This window comes from Schistocerca americana, chromosome 2 (genome assembly GCF_021461395.2).
Source record: "Schistocerca americana isolate TAMUIC-IGC-003095 chromosome 2, iqSchAmer2.1, whole genome shotgun sequence".
In the NCBI taxonomy this organism is placed as follows: Eukaryota; Metazoa; Arthropoda; class Insecta; order Orthoptera; family Acrididae; genus Schistocerca; species Schistocerca americana.
In genome coordinates, this window is record NC_060120.1 from 394,838,217 (window position 1) to 394,858,644 (window position 20,428).

Here is a 20,428-nt window from a genome sequence, read left to right on the forward strand (position 1 = left end):
GTCTCCTTCAAAGTACTGTATTTCCCTTCGGCAGCTATAAACCGGCTTGCCGTCTTTCCCAGTCAAGATAGCAGCACTGAAAGGCTTCAAATGATATGGTCTTTAACATGTCGGTTCCATTATTTTGAATGCTCTCCAGAGTACCTAAACTATGTTCAAATGTGTGTGAAATCTTATGGGACTTAACTGCTAAGGTGATCGCTCCCTAAGCTTACACAACCTTACACACACCCATGCCCGAGGGTGGACTCGAAACTCCGCCGGGACCAGCCGCACAGTTCATGACTGCAGCGCCCAAGACCGCTCGGAGAATCCCGCGCGGCCCTAAACTATGTCCTTTTACAACATTTCAATTTCGGGAAAAGAAAGAAGTCAAAAGGACTCAAATCAGGCGGATGGGGATGGGGAGGGGGAGGTGAGGGGGTTAACACGAAGAATGCCTTTTGAGGTCAAAATTTCCGTGTTGGAAGTGGCCGTGTGACATGGGATGTTGTCATGATGCAGCATCGATTTTTCTGCAATGTCCGGTCCCACTCGACTCATCTTCTTCCTGAGCCACTCAAGCACATCTTTGTACAACACTTGACTGACAGTTTGTCCTGGATGAACAAATTCTTTGTGCACGATACCCGCACTGCGAAAAAAGAGCAAGGTTTTGAAGCTGAAGGTCTCCCTAAGCGAGATTCACCTTCAACGTGTTCTCGGCCTTCCAAAAATGGTTTGTACCAACGACAAACTTGTGTTCTTGGTAGGGAATATCCCCCATAGACCTGTTTCTATTTTTCAGTGGTCACATTCGCGGATTCCTCAAGTTTTTTGTTAAACTTGTTGGCATAACGCTGCTCTAAATATCGCTGTTCCATTTTCCTAACACGCAACAAAAACACAATTTCACTAATGGCGCTATCAAAAATCACGTGATGGCTGGGTGAAGCTGAAGCTCACACTGAGCACCTGGAAGGGATGAACACCCCGGTCTACACGAGAACAACAACACAGCGTTGGCAGATCGCTCGCAGTGTCGTTAGTCTCATTACTTTTCTCACACACCTCGTACAATGTGTAAAGGCTGTCACTACAGACGCCATTATTTGAAACTTAACTATGACAAACTGTATCAAAAACGATGTGCTTGTGATACATCATCACTGTGCCGTAGCACTGAAACAGTATCCTCACATAGCACGCAAGTCAATAAAACAGAAAGCATGAAATATGGCAGGCTTTTAACTACCAACATGTAGTTTGCTCTCATTTAATTATTACAAATCGTACCGAAAACGACTCATTTTCCAGAGAACATCAATGTGCTGGTGCTTTGAAACAGCTTATATTCATTCCACGCACGCTGTAATGCAAAAACCACCAAATGCCTGTTGAACTCTATATGCTGTAATACAATACGGCGTCTCCAAAGTTCTACCTTTGACGTAAAACTGATTCTTCATCCGACTGGCCACCAGGCTGAAATATGACATGGAAGATTCTTCCTTTCACACTTCGCACCGTAGCGGAGCGTGGAATTGCACACTATGACGTCATCAGATCCTCGTCCACGAATGTTTTCGTCCCGTGGGTGAATGCCTTTTTACTTTACGCGAACAGACCCAGAGCACCGCGCGTACCTCCAAGACTTCTCTTGCACTGAATTCTATTTCCTGCTTCCTGCCGCCAGTCACCCTCTACTTCGACTTGCACCAAGTCGTCCATCTTTTCGTTGGCCTATTTAATGAGTTTCTACTTCAGGAAATAAAATGAGTGGAATTCAAAGGCCATCGATGTATGTCCATACGAGTGACATGACTTGCCCATACAAGCCGTTTCGTTCTCATCAGGCCTACTACATTTGGGCTGTTGTAGGTCTCATCTAGCTCACAGTTATGCCAGATCCCCAATTCCCCAGCATATAATGTTATACCGAACCATAGATCTTTCTTAAGCATCAAGACGTCCCACTAGAAAACGTGAATATTTTCTCCGGACACTTCAACTTTCGCAATCATAAAGCACTACGGGTTGGATCAGTGTTTTGTACAGCTGGAGTTTGAAGTTCCTTGACAGAATGTGAGACTTAAAAAGCTGACTGAGACGGAAATACAAATGATCTCCGGTTTGTATCCTCGCTTTGGTCTCTGCTCCTCCAGTGGACACCTCCTTAAAGTAGCACTGCCCATGTGGGCAGAGAGCTTTGCATGATCAATTTGCAAGTCGCCAAGAACACTGACACAAATCAAAAATGCAATGACTACTTGAGGAAACACGACTTGAAAAATTATTTCTACAAAAGATTGAAATAATACAAGTTTCCTCTAAATTTCAAGTTAACATTGTTGGCAGTAAATTACATTACATTACCTAAAAGTTGGGACGCTTCACACGTGTGTTTCATGGACATACTAAAGATGCCGTTCTTCTTGCCGGGGTGGATATGATGCTAAAATTCACGCCGGGAGAGAGCTTAGCTATTGGTAATGTCCCAAGCCGAGCAGGGCTTCGCTGATGAAGAAGATGATGTGTGTGTCACAGAACACTGCCATTCCACTCCGTATACTTCACCTTACACATTTTTAAAGAAAGGGGACGTGAACGTCGACAGCTGGAAGGAAAGCAATTTATCTACAGGAAGGTTACCCCAAAATCAAAAACACTGGACCTCCAGGTTGGAGGTTAGCGAAGGGTTACTACCCCATCACGGAAACTTGATAATGGTTAACAAACTACAAGGAAGCCTGACAGTTTCAAAGCGCTCCTCTTTGCTCAGCCTAATGAAATACAGAAAGTGCAACTGAACAGTATTCTGAGATATAATGGTAAGCATTAATTCGATAACTAGCTTATTTTCTCGTAAAATTTCAATGTAGCACTTTTCTTCAAAGTTTTAAATTAAGCTTTCTCAGAAAGTTATTTTTGACGCAGCAAGCACAGATTTTCTTCAACGTGCGTCGCCATATCCCATTCGATTAAGGTAAAACTGTTCCCATCCACGACATTGACTACAACACTGCAGTACTTTTACTTGCGAAGGCCCTGTTGAGGTGATACGTCGCTGAGGTCCTTCGACTTTTGAACTGACTGACCTAGACAAATATAGGGTGACCTACAGTTTAAGGTGGACTCCGAACCACCGTGCAACTTCGTGATTTCCACATAGAAAAATAATTTCAAGAGATGAAAGAAGAAATAAGTAACAGAAATTGTGGTGTCACCGCCAGACACCACACTTGCTAGGTGGTAGCCTTTAAATCGGCCGCGGTCCGGTAGTATACGTCAGACCCGCGTGTCGCCACTGTCAGTGATTGCAGACCGAGCGCCACCACACGGCAGGTCTAGAGAGACTTACTAGCACTCGCCCCAGTTGTACAGCCGACTTTGCTAGGAAAGGTTCACTGACAAATACGCTCTCATTAGCCGAGACGATAGTTAGCATAGCCTTCAGCTACGTCATTTGCTACGACCTAGCAAGGCGCCATAATCCTTTGCTATATATATTGTGATGCCTGTACCGTCAGACCAATGTTCTCCAATTGTGGATTAAAGTTAAGTATTATATCAACTACGTACTTTATTTGCTACTATTAATTCCCTTAACTGTTCCAGACCTCACGCCAGTCAGCGTGTAATTAAACGCGTGCATTTCGGCCTCCTCTAGCAACACAGTGTTGGCTCTTCTGCCAACACTACAGAAATAATCCTAGAATCGACAGGACTGAACGGAAGATCTTTGATTTGTGGTCCTACGACTATCTACTTAGCCACTGAGCAACAATTATCACGAATTGTTTCAATTAACATCATCATGGGCCGCTTCTAACATTTATGCTAGGTAAAAACCTCATGAACGGAGACCTGACGCTACTTGGAATTCTCCGTGAAACCAAACATACTCGGTTAAGCCAAACGTATCATCTGCTAATTGTGGCAGATTGGAAGATACGCTTATCCCAGAGGTGACCTGAAAGTCTTGTCATTGACTGAGGTCCGTGAGGCTGTTCGCCAACGATGCTGTTGTCCGTAGAGTGGTTGCAAAAGTAGAAAACTGTGGAAAATGAATGGAAACGTACAGAGGATCAGTTACTCGTGCAGTGGCTGAAAGCTGTCAATCAATCTCAAAAGCATGTCATCACTTTCATATGCTAATTTCAAGTAAGCACCGATTTCTTTCTCGGTGAAAAGATCGTCTTGTGAAACGCAGTGCATTTCCATCAACTGATGTCTTCAGTCAAGAACTGATTTCCAACATGAAGGTAACAGGTACAGTTGTAAAACTACCGTAGGCTACTGTAGACCATGAAAAACAAACGTAGACCACGCAAGGTTTTCTAGTAGCCTTGGTCAGTGAAGCTCATAACCACATTACTTTAACGTTAGACGTTTGCATACCTATCGGGTGTTACCTCACTTAGATCCCTTTGTTTGCGGATGGATCAGTGTCTTACTAGATTCCCCCAGAAACCAGAAGTGGTTAACCGTCTAGAAACTGAATGAGGATCAATAAAGAGCTGCGTAACCTATAGAACATTTTGTTATACTTAGTTATTCTCCTGTCTGTTGTCTGAAAATAAACTGTGTTTATGGCAAAGTTGAAAATGTCAATGTTTGATTCAGGTTTTATTCGAAAAATGTTGATTTGTAACATCAAACAGAGATGCATTAAAAATTTAAAAAAAATCAGGTTTATCATATAGCGCTAGAAAACACAATCCCCCACACACAGGCAAAATTTTTAAAAAAATCCGCAAAATAGAAACATATCAGATATGTCGACGAGATTAAATAAAACATGTTTCTGTTCTTCATAAACAACTTTCGCATTTATCGGTAATAACAGAAAACTTGCCTTTGATGAAGAGCGTTCTATTGGATACAAAATAACAACCAAAATCATAGATTTTTTTATGTTTGAGCATGTAAACTGTATTTTCATCAAAAATGACTGCTTTGGTTACATAAAAACGTAAAATTTGCGCGATCAACTCATTTTTATTACATATAAAATGCAATTTATATTTTGTAGGAATACAGACTACACACTGGACTAACACTGAACGATCTGCGGTTCTAATTATCTGAAAAACAAATAAACAAAAAACAAAGGGAAGTCGCCGACTCTCAGTTGCTTCACACACATTCATTTATGTTCCTTTTCCTACCAATGCTACTAGTCCGACCGGTAATCCTACCACTTGCTACGCCATTTATATACTGTAGCAAAACTAGTAAACCGTAGTTTGCAATAACAGGTGATGCGCTGTGGCTGTGCGTCCATTTGGCTGAACGCGGCACATCGACAGAGTCAGTTACGCGGTATTGTTTTTCAACGTCGATTTACAAATCTTTGCCAGGACTGAAAGATGCGATACGTGACAGAAAAAAATACTCCGACCGCATGATGACTGAACCCACATACCTTTGAATTCGTTGCCTGACACCCTCTAGCCACTGAGACACTCATTCACTTGTGTCACTAAAAAGTAGAACATAACGCATTGAAGAGCTGTTACTGATAAGTAATGACTGTGCTGGTGTTTTTGCACATAAAAATGGCACAACATTGCAAGATAATGTACCAGCAGGTACATTCTTTTACAAAACGTGGCTGACAACGGTGGAAATACACTGAAGCGCCAAAGAAATTGGCATAGGCATGCGAATTCAAATAAAGACGTATGTAAACAGGCAAATACGGCGCTGCGGTCGGCAAAGCCTATATAAGACAACAAGTATCTGGTGCAGTTGTTAGGTCGGTTACTGCTGCTACAGTGGCAGGTTATCAAGATTTAAATGAGTCTGAACGTGGTTTTATAGTCGGCGAACAAGCGACGGAACACAGCATCTTCGAGATAGCGATCAAATGGGGATTTTCTCGTACGACCATTTTCAGAGAGTATCGTGAATATGAGGAATCCGCCAAAACATCAAATCTTCGACATCGCTGAGGCCAAAAAAAGATCCTGCATGAAAGAGACCAACGACGACTGAAGAGAATCGTTCAACGTGACAGAAGTGCAACCATTCTGCAAATTGCTGCCGATTTCAATGCTCGGCCATCAACTAGAGGCAGCGTAAGGTACCATTCAACGAAACATAATCGATTTGGGCTTACGGATCCGAAGGCCTACTCGTGTACCCTGATGACTGCACGACACAAAGCTTTACGCCTCGCCTGGGCCCGCCAGCACCGACATTTGACTGTGCCGACTGGAAAATTGTTGCCTGGTCGGATGAATCTCGTTTCAAATTGTGTCAAGTGGATGGACGTGTACGGGTATGGAGACAACCTCATGCGCCATCGACCCTGTGTCTCAGCAGGGGACTGTTCAAGCTGGTGGTGGCTCTTTAATGGTGTGGAAAGTGTGCGGTTGGAGTGATATGGAACACCTGATACGTCTAGATACGACTCTGACAGGTGACACGTACGTAAGCATCCTTTCTGATCACCTGCATCCACTTAGGTCCATTGTGCATTCCGACGAACTTGGGCAACTGAGCAGGACAATGCGACACCCCACATGTCCAGATTTGCAACGGAGTGGCTCCAGGAACACTCTTTTGAGTGTAAGCACTTCCGCTGGCCACCAAACTTGCCAGACATGAACATTGTTGAGCATATCTGGGATGCCTTGCAACGTGCTGTTCAGAAGAGACCTCCATCCCCTCGTACTGTTACAGAGTTACGGACAGATCTGCAGGATTCATGGGGTCAGTTCCCTCCAGCACTACTTCAGACATTAGTCGAGTCCATGCCACGTCGTGTTGCGGCATTTCTGCGTGCTCGCGGGGGCTTTACACGATATTAGGCAGGTGTACCAGTTTCTATGCGTCTCCAGTGTTTCAGCGAACATACGTTACGCCTGTAAGTTTCAAGTAGCAGTGTATCACACAGCAATATCCTTCCTTCTAACGACCACACAAAGCTTAAACTCTGTAGTAAACAGAAGTAATAAGTGTTCTGTGCCTTATCGAGTGCGACTATGTATGCAGCTTTGGTGCAGTTTCTCCTTGTTCCGACACTAGGGACGATTCGTCAGGCAATTTATGACACTGTGTTGCCAAACTCAGCGGCATGACTTGTACCGACCGACTAGTGGTTCCTTAATCTTCTGCCACGGTCACTGTGTGACGGTTCTGGGAGTACTGGATGCCGATGGTGTCGGCATATTTTCTCCTCTTGTCGTTAATATCAGGTCCGCCACACTTTTAAATAGCTCCTCCTTCCTCCTGCTCACAGTAAGGTGACCACGCCCCAGATGTACAAAGTAAAAATCCTTGGCTCCATTTGTCAGCCTGACGTGCAGACAGCTCAGCAACGTGAACAGACATATCAGTCTCACGCTACAAGATAGCATTTCTGAGAAGGTGTTGCGTTTGTGCCTGGCTACCAGATTCCTCTTCTGCACTAATGTAGACTCTTAAGAATCCCGCCCTCCACCCCCTCTGTCCCAGTCAAACTCTCATTGTTATATGCGTTAGTAATTTCAGTATTTTGCTGTTGCAGTGGTCTTCAGTCTGAAGACTGGTTTGATACAGCTCTCCACGCTAATCTGTCCTGTGCAAACCATTTTTTTTTCTCTCTGGATAACTACTTCAACCTACACCCATTTGGACCTGCTTACTGTTTTCGAACTTCCATGACTACTAAACTGACGATTCCTTGATGCCTCAGGATACGTCCTATCAACCGATCCTTTCTTTTAGTCAATTTATGTCATAAAAGTCTATGTCCCTCAATCCCTCAACTCGATATAGTACATCCTAATTAGTTATTCGATAGTCTACTAACCATCAGAAATCTTCTGTGTTATTAAACTTCAAAAGCTTTTATTCTCTTCTTGTTTAAACCTCTTATCGTCCACCTTTCATTTCCGTAAACGGCTACACTCCACACACGTATCTCCAAAACACACACCCCAATACTTAAATTGCTATGAGATGTTAACAGAGTTGTCTTTTTCAGAAAGACTTTTCTTGCTATTGCCAGTCTACATTTTATATCCTCTGCACTTAGGCCCGTCAGTTAATTTGCTGCCAAAATAGCAAAATTAACCCGTCACTTTAGTGTCTCGTTTCCAAATCTAACTCCCATAGAATCGCCTGATTTCATTCGATTATATTCCATTATACTTGTTTTGCTTTTGTTGATGTTCATCTTATACATTCCTAACAAGACACGTCCAATCTTTTCACTGCTCTGCTCTGCCCTTTGTATCCCATAGTAGCTAACCTTTTTACGGAAGACTTCGAGGATAAAGCACGTTAGTCAGCGGTGTTGAAACCTAAATATTTGTGTAGATATATGGACGACACTTTTGTTGTTTGCCCACACGGAGCAGCAACGCTTCCTGCATTTCTGGAACATCTAAACTCCCTCCATCCCAGCATTTGCTTCACCATGGAAGTGGAAAAAAAATGGGAGAGGTCCCGTTTCTTGATGTCATGGTCCACAGAAAAGAAGATGGTTCCTTGGGTCACAGTGTGTTTCGCAAACCGACTCACACTGACCTATATATACGTGGTACGAGCTGCCGTCACGCATCTCAACGCAGTGGCGTGTTGCGGACTCTCGTTCTTACGGCCAGAATTATCTCTGATGCAGGGAGCTCATCAGCAGAGCTTAGCCATCTTCGCTCCTGTTTGCACAAAACGGGTACTCTGATATACAGATCCGTAGTGCATTTAAACCTTCTCGCACTAAAGCTCTAGAACAGCCAGAAGAAACGGAATACTCCGCGAGGATGGTTTTACTACCCTGCGTTGGCGGCGTGTCCTTTAAGATAGGCGGGTTGTTCAAAAAACATCAAATAAAACGTGTCTTCCGCCCTCCAGCACGAGTACAAACTACGCTGGGTTTTGTTAAAAACGACCTAGGTCTAAGGAGACCAAGGATATATAAAATCCCGTGCCAGTGTGGTAAATCATACATTGGCCAGACATTTCGCACTGTTAAGGATAGATGTACTGAGCACAGACGTCACACCAACCTGGGTCAGCCAGCAAAGTCTGCTGTGGCTGAACACTGTCTTGACACGGGACACAGCATGAACTACGGAGAGACAAAGATCCTTTCGTCCGCTTCCACGTACTGGGATTCCACCTTAAAGAAACAGTCAAAATTCATATAAGTAACGACCTGATCAATAGAGACAAGGAATTTCAACTCAGCAAGGCATGGGAACCAGCACTGGCGGTAGTAAGGCATCGTCGGCCGCAGTCAAACGAATCCGAGTGAACACATACGAATAAACAATGTCCGCACATTTAAATTGGGCGCCAACACGCTGCCCGCACGCGCGCTATGCCGCTATTTATGACCGCGCTTTTCCCGCGTCGCGAATGAGAAGCCCGTGGCCTGTTTGTACGGCAGGGGCCACTGGAAGTCGCCGTGCTCTATGATTCGTCTACGATGACGTTATAACCTTAAATCTTGGCGCCTGCGCTTCTCTAGCGAGCCAGCGTATACCGTATATTGGCGAGCCATTGCAGTAACACGTCAGTCAGCACCTGAAGACAACGAGCAGCTGTCTAGTGAAATATTGTGCGGCTTCCACGACATTATCCGACGCGACGCCCGCGAACCAAGGAAGCAGTTACTACGTCGGGAAAGTCTTAAATAGCACAAGTGTAGAACTGTTCGGGTAAAAACAAAAATAAATAAATAAAATAAAAATATTTGCTGAATGCACTTTCATTTCGCCCGACACGCATAAGCACATACGTCTTTGGAACACCACTTCATCGTATATGACAATTTGGTAGTAATGATTATACACGTTTCGCTATCAGTAAAATGTCGAAATAAAAAATAAAATAGTGAGCGGGAGGAGATTTCGAAAAAAATTACTTTTTCGACAAATCTTGGTGCACCGTTGTAAGGTAGAGGCGTGGACAAAACGAGCGCGACCCCTCGCCTTTTCGTTATGCTGATCCGCACAGCTTTAAAGTCTTCTACACAGCAAACAGGCAAGGCGACGAAGTGCTACCAACATACTATGCACAGACGTGAAACTGAAAAACTATCCGAAATTTGTCAGACTGTTTTCAATCATGTGTAAGACTATATCAATGCTGAGTAGTGTCTTAACCACAACACCTAAATATAAGATATAAATGAAAGAAGAAACGCTAATTAGTATGAACTGTACTAATAAAAATGAATTTCAGCTTATCGAGATAACATAACCGTTTTAGTAAGACAAAGTATCCCAGATCGTTACGAATTAGCAAAATATAATGCGCATTCGGCGGCGAAATGGTCTGTGCCAACGTTCAGACCAGTCATACTGGATTACCGTTGCTGACCTACCATGAAAGTGTGCAAATTTAGCAATGCGTGAAGAATCATAACGAAATTCAGTTAAAAATCATTCAGTGCCACACTTAAGTCAATTCAGTCATTGACAGAAGCGGAAAAAAGGCAGCAACAAGTATGAAATTCTACGAGTTTTATATCGACATCCATGGGGCGCCGGTACAGAATAAAGGTAGCAATAAAACGTATTCGGGGTGCGAGAATTTCTTAAAATTCCTTTACTGATAGTCTATCTGCCTCCAACGAGATTAGAACCGAAAACAAACCAGACCTCCCTTGCAAAAAATGGCTCTGAGCACTATGGGACTTAACTGCTGAGATCATCAGTCCCCTAGAACTTAGAACTACCTAAACCTAACTAACCTAAGGACATCGCACACATCCATGCCCGTAGCAGGATTCGAACCTGCGACCATAGCGGTCGCGCGGTTCCAGACTGTAGCGCCCAGAACCGCTCGGCCACTCCGGCCGGCACCTCCCTTGCAGTAGCAAGTACCTTTCACTACGCTAGCAGACAACCCAGGCAAATAGCCCTCTATGATTACCCCAGACATGAATAATCCGGCAATTTCGCAATGAAAATGCCAAAATTATCTGCAGTTTCTGTTGCACAGAGCTTTCTGGACTCAAAAATATGAATTGTCTATCTTTATGTCACCGCTTATGAGACAATCATTCTGGATGTTTATCGAAATAACAACAAACTGTTATTAGCGAGTAAATTTAGTAGGATAATTCTGCACCACCCCAGGAAACAAACGGCGACGTAGCTGCCAAACGTATTCTACAATGTTTAGATTTCTGCATTAGACGTGCCACAGCCAGAAAACGTTCATTAGCCGAAGTGTTCCTTAAGGTAGCAAGCAATGGGAATGCTCACATCTAAAACGCGGTGGTATTAATAGTGGGATCGAATTACCACGCGTATAGGCAAATGGATTTTATTTGCATTCCTGTAAACGTGATTTGGATCGAAAGCGTAGTTACGATTAATATGCTGATGTATCGACTGCAACTAGAACATTTAGAATAAAGAGTAGGCGGAATTATTATGCGGCCCTCATCTTCAGTAACTGTGGTAGTTATTTTCTTTGTTAGGATTTCGTCACGAAAATCGGTAAAAATGGAACCCTACTAGTCTCACTTTCTTGACCGTCTATCTGTCTACCCAACCCTTAAAACCCGTTTACCTCGAGTACGGGTGGACATAATAAGCGGAAATGTATCGTACTTCCTGCGGTACAGGGTCCCTTGGAGGTGTAAAAAAGTGAGCTATGTCAACGCAATCTATAGATACGTCCGTTTGTATAAAGAAAATTTACACTAAAGGTCAAAAAATGACTCTAAGAACTATTCCACCAAACTGATCAGTCCCCTAGACCTAGATCTACTTCAACCTACCTAACCTAACACACATCCATGCCCGGGGAAGGATTCGAACTGACGGCGCAAGCAGCCGCGCGGTCCGGGATATGACGCCGTTGAGCCCACGGCTAATCCGCGCCGGCAAGCTGTTAATATCATCTGCTGTTACTAAAAAGTTATTCAGTTCTGGTGAATGATTTTCTGTGCAGTTTATTTAAGAAAGAATACCTAAAATATATCTGATGTTACGGAAGAGGAAGGACGCCTAATTCATTTCCCCTTGTCTTTATTCATGATGTTAGATTCGCAACCTGGGCATACGTAATATCCTAACCACACTTTAGATCCAAGTCATAGCCACAGATATGCGAATACAACACATTGGCTTATACTTGAGGTATTTCGTTTTTCACGAAGTGGTGGCAGACGATGCTGTAGCGTCTTCGGAGCGCGAGCTTCTCCAGCACATCAGCTGAGCGAACTTGCATAGTATGTTGGTAGCACTTCGTCGCCTTGCCTGTTATGCTGTGTAGCAGACTTTAAAGCCGTGCGGATCGGCATAACGAAGAGGCGAGGGGTCTCGCTCGTTTTGTCCACGACTAACTATAGAACTTTTTAAAATGTTTTTCATAGTTGTTACTGTCTCAACGGTATTTATTCAGAAATACTAAACTTTTTTTTTCTCCAAAGGGACTGTTTCACCTCCTTAACGGTCATATGGACACACAAATACTGTCTCTCTCTCATCTTGCTTTACACTACAACGCATTAAAAGCTGTAATCAAAGTGTATTTCTTGGGTGGGTTTACTTGCTCGGTTCTCAACTTCTATTAGGTTAGTCCAACAATGATCACCTGTTTTCCCTTTGTTGGTATTTGTGCATGTGTATGAGAGGGTTTTCTATAAATTTTGTACCCTAAAGTTTCGCCATTTCTGCCGAGTACGCGTACATCTGAAAACGAAATCAGTTAACGACAAGGGATTTTGACATAAGTAACACAAAAGAAGTCATTTATCCACTTACAAAGCTAGTTATGCACTTCCAGCTCGTCATTAGGTCTGTTAAAAATGACAAATCCATTTCCCAGTATCGGTGTTTGCTGTAAGACACCGTCACCAGCTGCAAGAAAGTTTTACTGCAGGCAGAACCGCCGAAATCTTGTGAACACCACAATGTAGATGATACAAAATGAACATGAATAGTCGTCTGAAGATTAAAGTGTCGTTTCAAAACTTGTAATGGGATTATTTCTTACTAAGTAGGAAAGCAACAGTAGATGGTAGTTCATTTTTACTTCCAGTAATAATCCACCTGTCAACACAACTCTGTTAATAATAACAGAACTAGAAAGCAATTAAGGTCTGACTAACCTAGCAGAATACGGCGCTGCCGTCAGCACCGCCTATGTAAGACAACAAGTGTCTGGCGCAGTTGTTAGATCGGTTACTGCTGCTACAATGGAAGATTATCAAGACTTAAGTGAGTGAACGTGGTGTTATAGACAGCGCACGAGCGATGGGACATAGCATCTCCGAGGTAGCGATGGCGTGGGGATTTTCCCGTACGACCATTTCACGAGTATACCGTGAATATGAGGAATCCGGTAAAACATCAAATCTCCGACATTACTGCGGTCGGAAAAAGATCCTGCAAGAACGAAACCAACGACGACTGAAGAGAATCGTTCAATGTGACACAAGTGCAATCCTTCCGCAGATGGCTACAGATTTAAATGATGGGTCATCAAAAAGTGTCTGCGTGCAAACTATTCGACGAAACATCGTGATATGGGCTTTCGGAGCCGAAGGCCCACTCGTATACCCTTGATGATTGCACGACAAAAAGCTTTTCGCCCCGCCTGGGCCCGTCAGCACCGACATTGGACTGTTGATAATAATTGGAAACATGTTGCCTGGTCGAACGAGTCTTGTTTCAAATTGTATCGAGCAGATGGACGTGTACGGGTATGGAGGCAAGCTCTTGAATTCATGGGCCCTGCATGTCAGCAGAGGATTGTTTAAGCTGATGGAGGCTCTGTAACGGTGTGGGGCGTGTGTAACTGGACTGATGTAGGACCTCCGATACGTCTAGATACGACTCTTCCAGGAACATTCTTCTGAGTTTAAACATTTCCGATGGCCACCAAACTCCCCAGACATGAACATCATTGAGCATATCTGGGATGCCTTGCAATGTGCTGTTCAGAAGATATCTCCACCCCCTCATACTCTTACGGATTTACGGGCAGCCTTACAGGATTCTTGGCGTTAATTCTCACTAGCACTACTTCCGACATTAGTAGAGTCCATGCCAAGACGTGTTGCGGCACTTCTGCGTGCTCCCGGGGACCCTACATGGGCAGGTGTACCAGTTTCTTTGGCTCTTCAGTGTAGATGGACACGTAACTTATGTCTGAGGACGGTAACAGCAAAACATTCATGCTGGCATCTTCCCCAACGATGAAAATCAAAAGAAAGAGCTTGGTAAAGTTAATATAAATACAGAGGCTTCCGCGGGCGGCGCCTATCTCACTAAAACCCTTCTGGTTGAACTACAGCGTCATCTCACAAAATGCTAAAATAAACCTACGTTATGGCCAGGTTGCATAAGTCTTCCAATTGCTGCCCATTGCCAGCAAGCCGTGTAAACTACAAATAATCTGCCAAATATCCATTCCCCCTCTCCTACCACCCATCAACGTTATTTAGGAGAAATAAATTACGAAAAATGCAACGTCAGAAGTCTAGCGTCACCGTTACAAAAATCCACTCCTCTGCTAATTGGTCTTTGCCAGGAGGCGGGGGGCCGCCGCAAGACTGCCGAAACGTTTAGTTGAGTTTAGTATTTTATAAGATGACGCGGCATTACAGCCGGAAGGATTTTAATGATACTGACAAGAGCTGGTTTGAAACTGGGCCAGAAAATAAATTACAATAAGACCCAAAATAGTTTGTAATTTTCACATCACTAAGATAATTTTACAAATTAACGCAAACACAGATGTAAGGTACCTGGCCGACATCCAACATTGATTGGAGAGGTCGCTGAAGCACGCTTGTGCAGCTCATGACTCCCAGGTAAGCTGCGATCACAATGGCACCGATGTCAGTGGATTCCGCGGACGACCAACATTGGCCGATCTTTTCACATAAGCATGCCACTACGTGCGCGGTCACAATGTAGTCGATCTCATCGCCCGAGCGTACAGATTTCGGACGACAATCGGTGGAATCCAAATCTTTCGTTTTCTTTCTTTCTTTCCTTTTTTTTTGTTATAATGGCAGACACGACACGAAACATGGACTGTGAGAAACTGACATTTTTAGTCAAACGAGCAGTTTGTGGCATACTCAGGATGAAAATATAATAATTGGAATAGAGTTAGGAAACTATGGACTGAAATCGCAGATTTATTGGAAAGCACAAATAGGCAAAATCTTCATCCGAAATTTCAAGTTTACGTATAACCTCGAAAAAAAAATTTGTTCTGGTGACAAGGATAGCGAATTTTATGCTTAAAGTTACTGCATTGGATCTTTTTAGGTTGTGGTAGGTGGACATTAGCTGTCTACACATTATTAATACTACTTAGTCTCGTTTTTGTAAACTTTGTCTTTGTCTTTGTCTTCCACAATTATACTGAATAACAATCACTGAAAGTTAATTGACGTATGTCTGCACAACTTCAAATAAATTCAGCAAAACAGATTTCGAATACTTGTAGAGGTGTGATTCGAGCTCTATTAATAAATCTGAAATTCACATCAAAGACGCAGTTCTGCATCAAGTAAAACTAGAAGTGACATACTGATATGTGACGTACGGCGATTCCATCTTCCGATAATTAGTCCTATACGACGTTCTGAAAAGCACAGTTGCGAAGTTTTTGTACGATATTTTGGATGCTGTTTACGATGTCTTATAAACTAATTTAAACGTTAATATTTTCACTCTTGCACCCCAAGTACTACGAAATTTTTAATTTATTCTACACAGAATTTGGAGCTATGCGTCGTGCAAGTGCACTAGAAGACACTGTAATATATTTGATTTTCTTTATTAAAAGCTTCCCTGAATCTGAAATAATACTGTCACCAGAAATTTTGTTACTTCCTTTCTCAAATCCTCTTGGCAAGAGTTAAAGAGCAGTGAAGTTTCCGGTACTAGAATCTGATTATCTGCATATACTGCCAGTACTATACTAATTTTCACCATTTTTAGAATAAAATGAACCGCTGTGAAACCACTAATCTACCTTTCATTAATTAAATAAACTTGTTTATTCACACAGAAATTTTATCCGTGCACCATATAATGGAAATATCTCCTTTCACCATATAAATTAACCATAATGTGCTCATAGCCTCATTGGCAAAAACTTTGTGCACCGAAGATGCACATCCTGCCACTGTAGCATAATAAACCATATTCTGGGCAGCGTATTTTTGAGAGATCCTTAGTGTGGTGTATCACTGGAACTACACATTTTCATAATACACGCATATAGATATGTAAGACAGCATGTTAGCTTCAAAGGTGACACCCCTTTCTGACGCTAATTGGTGGTGAGAGAGGAACGTGGCTCGTGGCTTCACAAAGTTAAAGCGTTATTAACATTTGTGGCATGGTATTTTTTCCTTCATCTCATATATTAGTAAAACTTGACTGGTAATTATAAAGATTGAAGACAAAGTGTACAGTACTCGTCACATTCTTTTCGGGACAGATATAGCTCATTTACATATTTTCGGTATGTTTTTAAAAGCATTGCAGCACTCGTCTCCAAGCACAGAGGCGTCGTGGTATCCATCCCACTGTTGGAGGTTAAAATCGAACCTGCTTCATACTTAGGATAGATTCTAACCTAACCTTACCTCTTCGACCTCGCCAATAACTGGCAAATGAGACAGTGACCAAGTTGCCGACCGATGTTACCGAGCAACCTCTGGCGAGGACGTCTGACGACCGTTGCCGATACCACTGTGAACGCAACCTTAGACTATTCCAGCTCTGTAAGCGACTGAAATTTTTATTGCTAGTATTTGATCGAATATAAGAGGAGAGGCGATAAACTACCAGACCGCGCGGCCCGGTCATCACCGCAGCAGCAGGAGCATAAATTTGACATCTATTGCTGGACAAAGACTTGCTCTTGACTTCGCGCAGTGTGTTCTTCATCTTTACGCAGCCATATTGCTCCAGCATTTTATGTAATATCATCTGAATACCTCCCCCTGGATGATCGTCTCAGTATTCTATTAACTGTTGGCATCCATGTACCATCCATTCACCTGGCTACATGACCGCCCACTCAGTTTCAATTTCGTTACAGATATACGTAATTAGATCTTCCACCGCCCTACTCTACAATTCTACTGAGCCGGGGCGTCGTATAGAGAGGAAGCGCAGGAGCACGAAATATGGTGCTGAAGCAGAGGTCCTGCGGCCTATTATGCTATTATGCAAGCCGGGCGGACGGAGTCTCCGGCAGCGTGTCCTGGAGCGGCCGGTATTTCCACGGCTAATTCCCAAGGTGAGCCACGGGCGTGGCAGGGCCAGCTACGCCGACGCCGTTACCGGCCTGGGGACCCCACTTTGTCGCGTCGCGACGCCGCTACTCCACTTGCTCCTACAACACTTGCAACGAGCAACCGCCACCTCTTGTGCCTGGCATACAATGGCCAGTACGCACTTGCAACACTTGGCAGTGAGCGCAGATAGTACGAGAGGAAAGATTAGGTTCTCGGCCTGGCACACAGATGGTGGTGCATCAATCACGCTGGTAGGCATTGCCCAATTACGTACGTCAAGTGTTCGCTTGAGCCGCGGAATTGCTTCGTTTACAGTGAGTCCAAAAAGTATTCGTCTACCTGTATACATTTTAAACACTAATTCTGTAGCACGTGAAAAGAATCGAAAATAAAGAGGAAAGCACCTCAGCAAATCATTTTCATTGAAAAACAAGGTTAAAAATTAAAAAATTCTATACAAAGCTTGCACCATCTGAGTAGTCTAAAATTCGCGCCCTAGTGTTGGCTGACCCACGGTATACACTAGCATCAAACCTCCGCAGCCACAGACGGCCACATGTTTTTAGCGGCGCCGGGATAGTACAATTTGCACCATGGTCCGTAAGGCTAGTGGGACGACCCTAACTGCAACAAAATTTGTTCCACGCTTGCATAATAAATGCAAAGCTTCTTACGAGCAATCGGCAGACCTAGACTGACTGTTCAGTCGGTAATATACCGCTTCTGCTTAACCGTAACATTGAGAAACCAGCCACAAACCGGAGGTCCTCGCTCGTTGACCGACAAAGGCGTGAGGTTTATCGTGAAGGAATTTAGGAAAAATCCTAAAATCAGTGCTCCTATGTTGGCTGGGGAGTTAGAGTCGAGGAGCAAGAAGTTATGCGTCGCCACAGTCACGAATACCTGCAAGGAGTACCGACATAATGACCTGGTTTCTCGTAAGAAATTTTGGCTCAGTGAAAAAAAAATCAGAAGGAAAGTCTTGATTTTAGTTTTATTTTCTGATGAAAGTAAATATAACATATTCCAGTCAGATGGGAGCGAATATCGTGGGTTTAATAAAGGGCACAATGGATCACAAGATATGTGTCAATATTTTAACGGAAAATACAAATGCTAGTGTCGAAAAAATAGGTCTCCAAAGAAACTACACCTTTCAACAGGGCAGAAACGTATGGCTAGAAATACGAGGATGTGGCTCCTATACAACACACCGAAACAACTCAACAACCCTCCTTACAGCCCAGATATTAATTTCATTCAAAATCTTTGGAAAGTGCTGGAACAGAACATCACAGCAAGACCCATTTCTAAGAAGAAAGGCTTAAAGCAAGCTCTTCAAGGTGAATGGAACAAAATTCCATGCTCTGCCACAGCAGATTTAGTCACCTCTATGCCCAGACAACTGCAAGCAGTTAATTTCTGCAACTTAAAGCATGCGAAAGCTCTAAATGTCAAAAATATGAGTTGTTGAGTGCTTTATGAAATAGCTTTTGTATGAAATTTTCCATTTTGTTAACCTTTTTTGTCACTAAAAATCATTTACTGAGGTACTTTCCATAGCATTGGCCATTCAGATTTTGTATTCACATCTTTTCACATGCCACAGACCTACTTTACAAAAAAATGTACAGCTAAATGAATACTTTTTGGAGGAGTCACTGTACACAGCTTTTCAAAGTACTCATAGTGTACATGATTATTTCAAATGGATAAACTGAATGTTCATATAAGGCAAGCTCAGAAACAGCGCAACACTTTATTCAGCGAACAGCCTAAGAGATGTATGAAAAAGCTGGCAAAGTTGGCGTATTGAACGTTAAGAATTAATAAAGTATATTTTTTTCTGAGGAACTGTCTTTGATAAAGCTTTTCCCCATAGTTGTGGTGGTGTAGTGGGTAGAGTGATAGTTCCAGTCCTGATTTCCTGTGTAGGAACAGGAATTTTTCCTCGTTTCTGTCCCTCTAAGGGGGTCCGAGGTCAACCCATGTGCTGGAAAAGTCATGGCAAGTGTTTTCCAATTACCTCACAACTGGTTAAGCACTAATTGGGAAATATTAGCCAAGGTTTCTGCTGGAATGATTTGGAGACTGATTTGTGACTAGCATGGTACAAGGCATGCACCTAGAGTCCAACTTCAGGTGGAACCCATGCACTTTATGGAGCAGTCCCCACTGGGCAGGCATGACATAACTACCGGTATGTCATATGGCATGTCACATTACTGCTAGATAAATGCAGCATGCTACTGACAGTTTACAAACATTTCTGCTTTTGCTTGTGTGACTGTCTCTGTATCCAGGAAAATGACAGATGATCCTGAGTTCAACAGTCATCTTTGTTGGTGTACTGGAACAATTTTCTTGTATCTATGATCACAGCAGTGCTGAATACAGAAACAGGAATAATCAAAATATATCCTGGGAAAGGATTGCAATTGAAATACACTCCTGGAAATTGAAATAAGAACACCATGAATTCATTGTCCCAGGAAGGGGAAACTTTATTGACACATTCCTGGGGTCAGATACATCACATGATCACACTGACAGAACCACAGGCACATAGACACAGGCAACAGAGCATGCACAATGTCGGCACTAGTACAGTGTATATCCACCTTTCGCAGCAATGCAGGCTGCTATTCTCCCATGGAGACGATCATAGAGATGCTGGATGTAGTCCTGTGGAACGGCTTGCCATGCCATTTCCACCTGGCGCCTCAGTTGGACCAGCGTTCGTGCTGGACGTGCAGACCGCGTGAGACGACGCTTTATCCAGTCCCAAACATGCTCAATGGGGGACAGATCCGGAGATCTTGCTGGCCAGGGTAGTTGACTTACACCTTCTAGAGCACGTTGTGTGGCACGGGATACATGCGGACGTGCATTGTCCTGTTGGAACAGCAAGTTCCCTTGCCGGTCTAGGAATGGTAGAACGATGGGTTCGATGATGGTTTGGATGTACCGTGCACTATTCAGTGTCCCCTCGACGATCACCAGTGGTGTACGGCCAGTGTAGGAGATCGCTCCCCACACCATGATGCCGGGTGTTGGCCCTGTGTGCCTCGGTCGTATGCAGTCCTGATTGTGGCGCTCACCTGCACGGCACCAAACACACATACGACCATCATTGGCACCAAGGCAGAAGCGACTCTCATCGCTGAAGACGACACGTCTCCATTCGTCCCTCCATTCACGCCTGTCGCGACACCACTGGAGGCG

The 20,428-nt window shown here is 43.5% G+C and overlaps 1 protein-coding gene across 2 annotated transcripts in view; it reads right to left on the bottom strand.

Annotated features, from left to right (window-relative positions):
* The window catches only part of LOC124594106 (vacuolar protein sorting-associated protein 18 homolog), a 262,862-nt gene that overhangs the window by 100,183 nt on the left and 142,251 nt on the right, over positions 1–20,428 (bottom strand). The window lies entirely within an intron of this gene.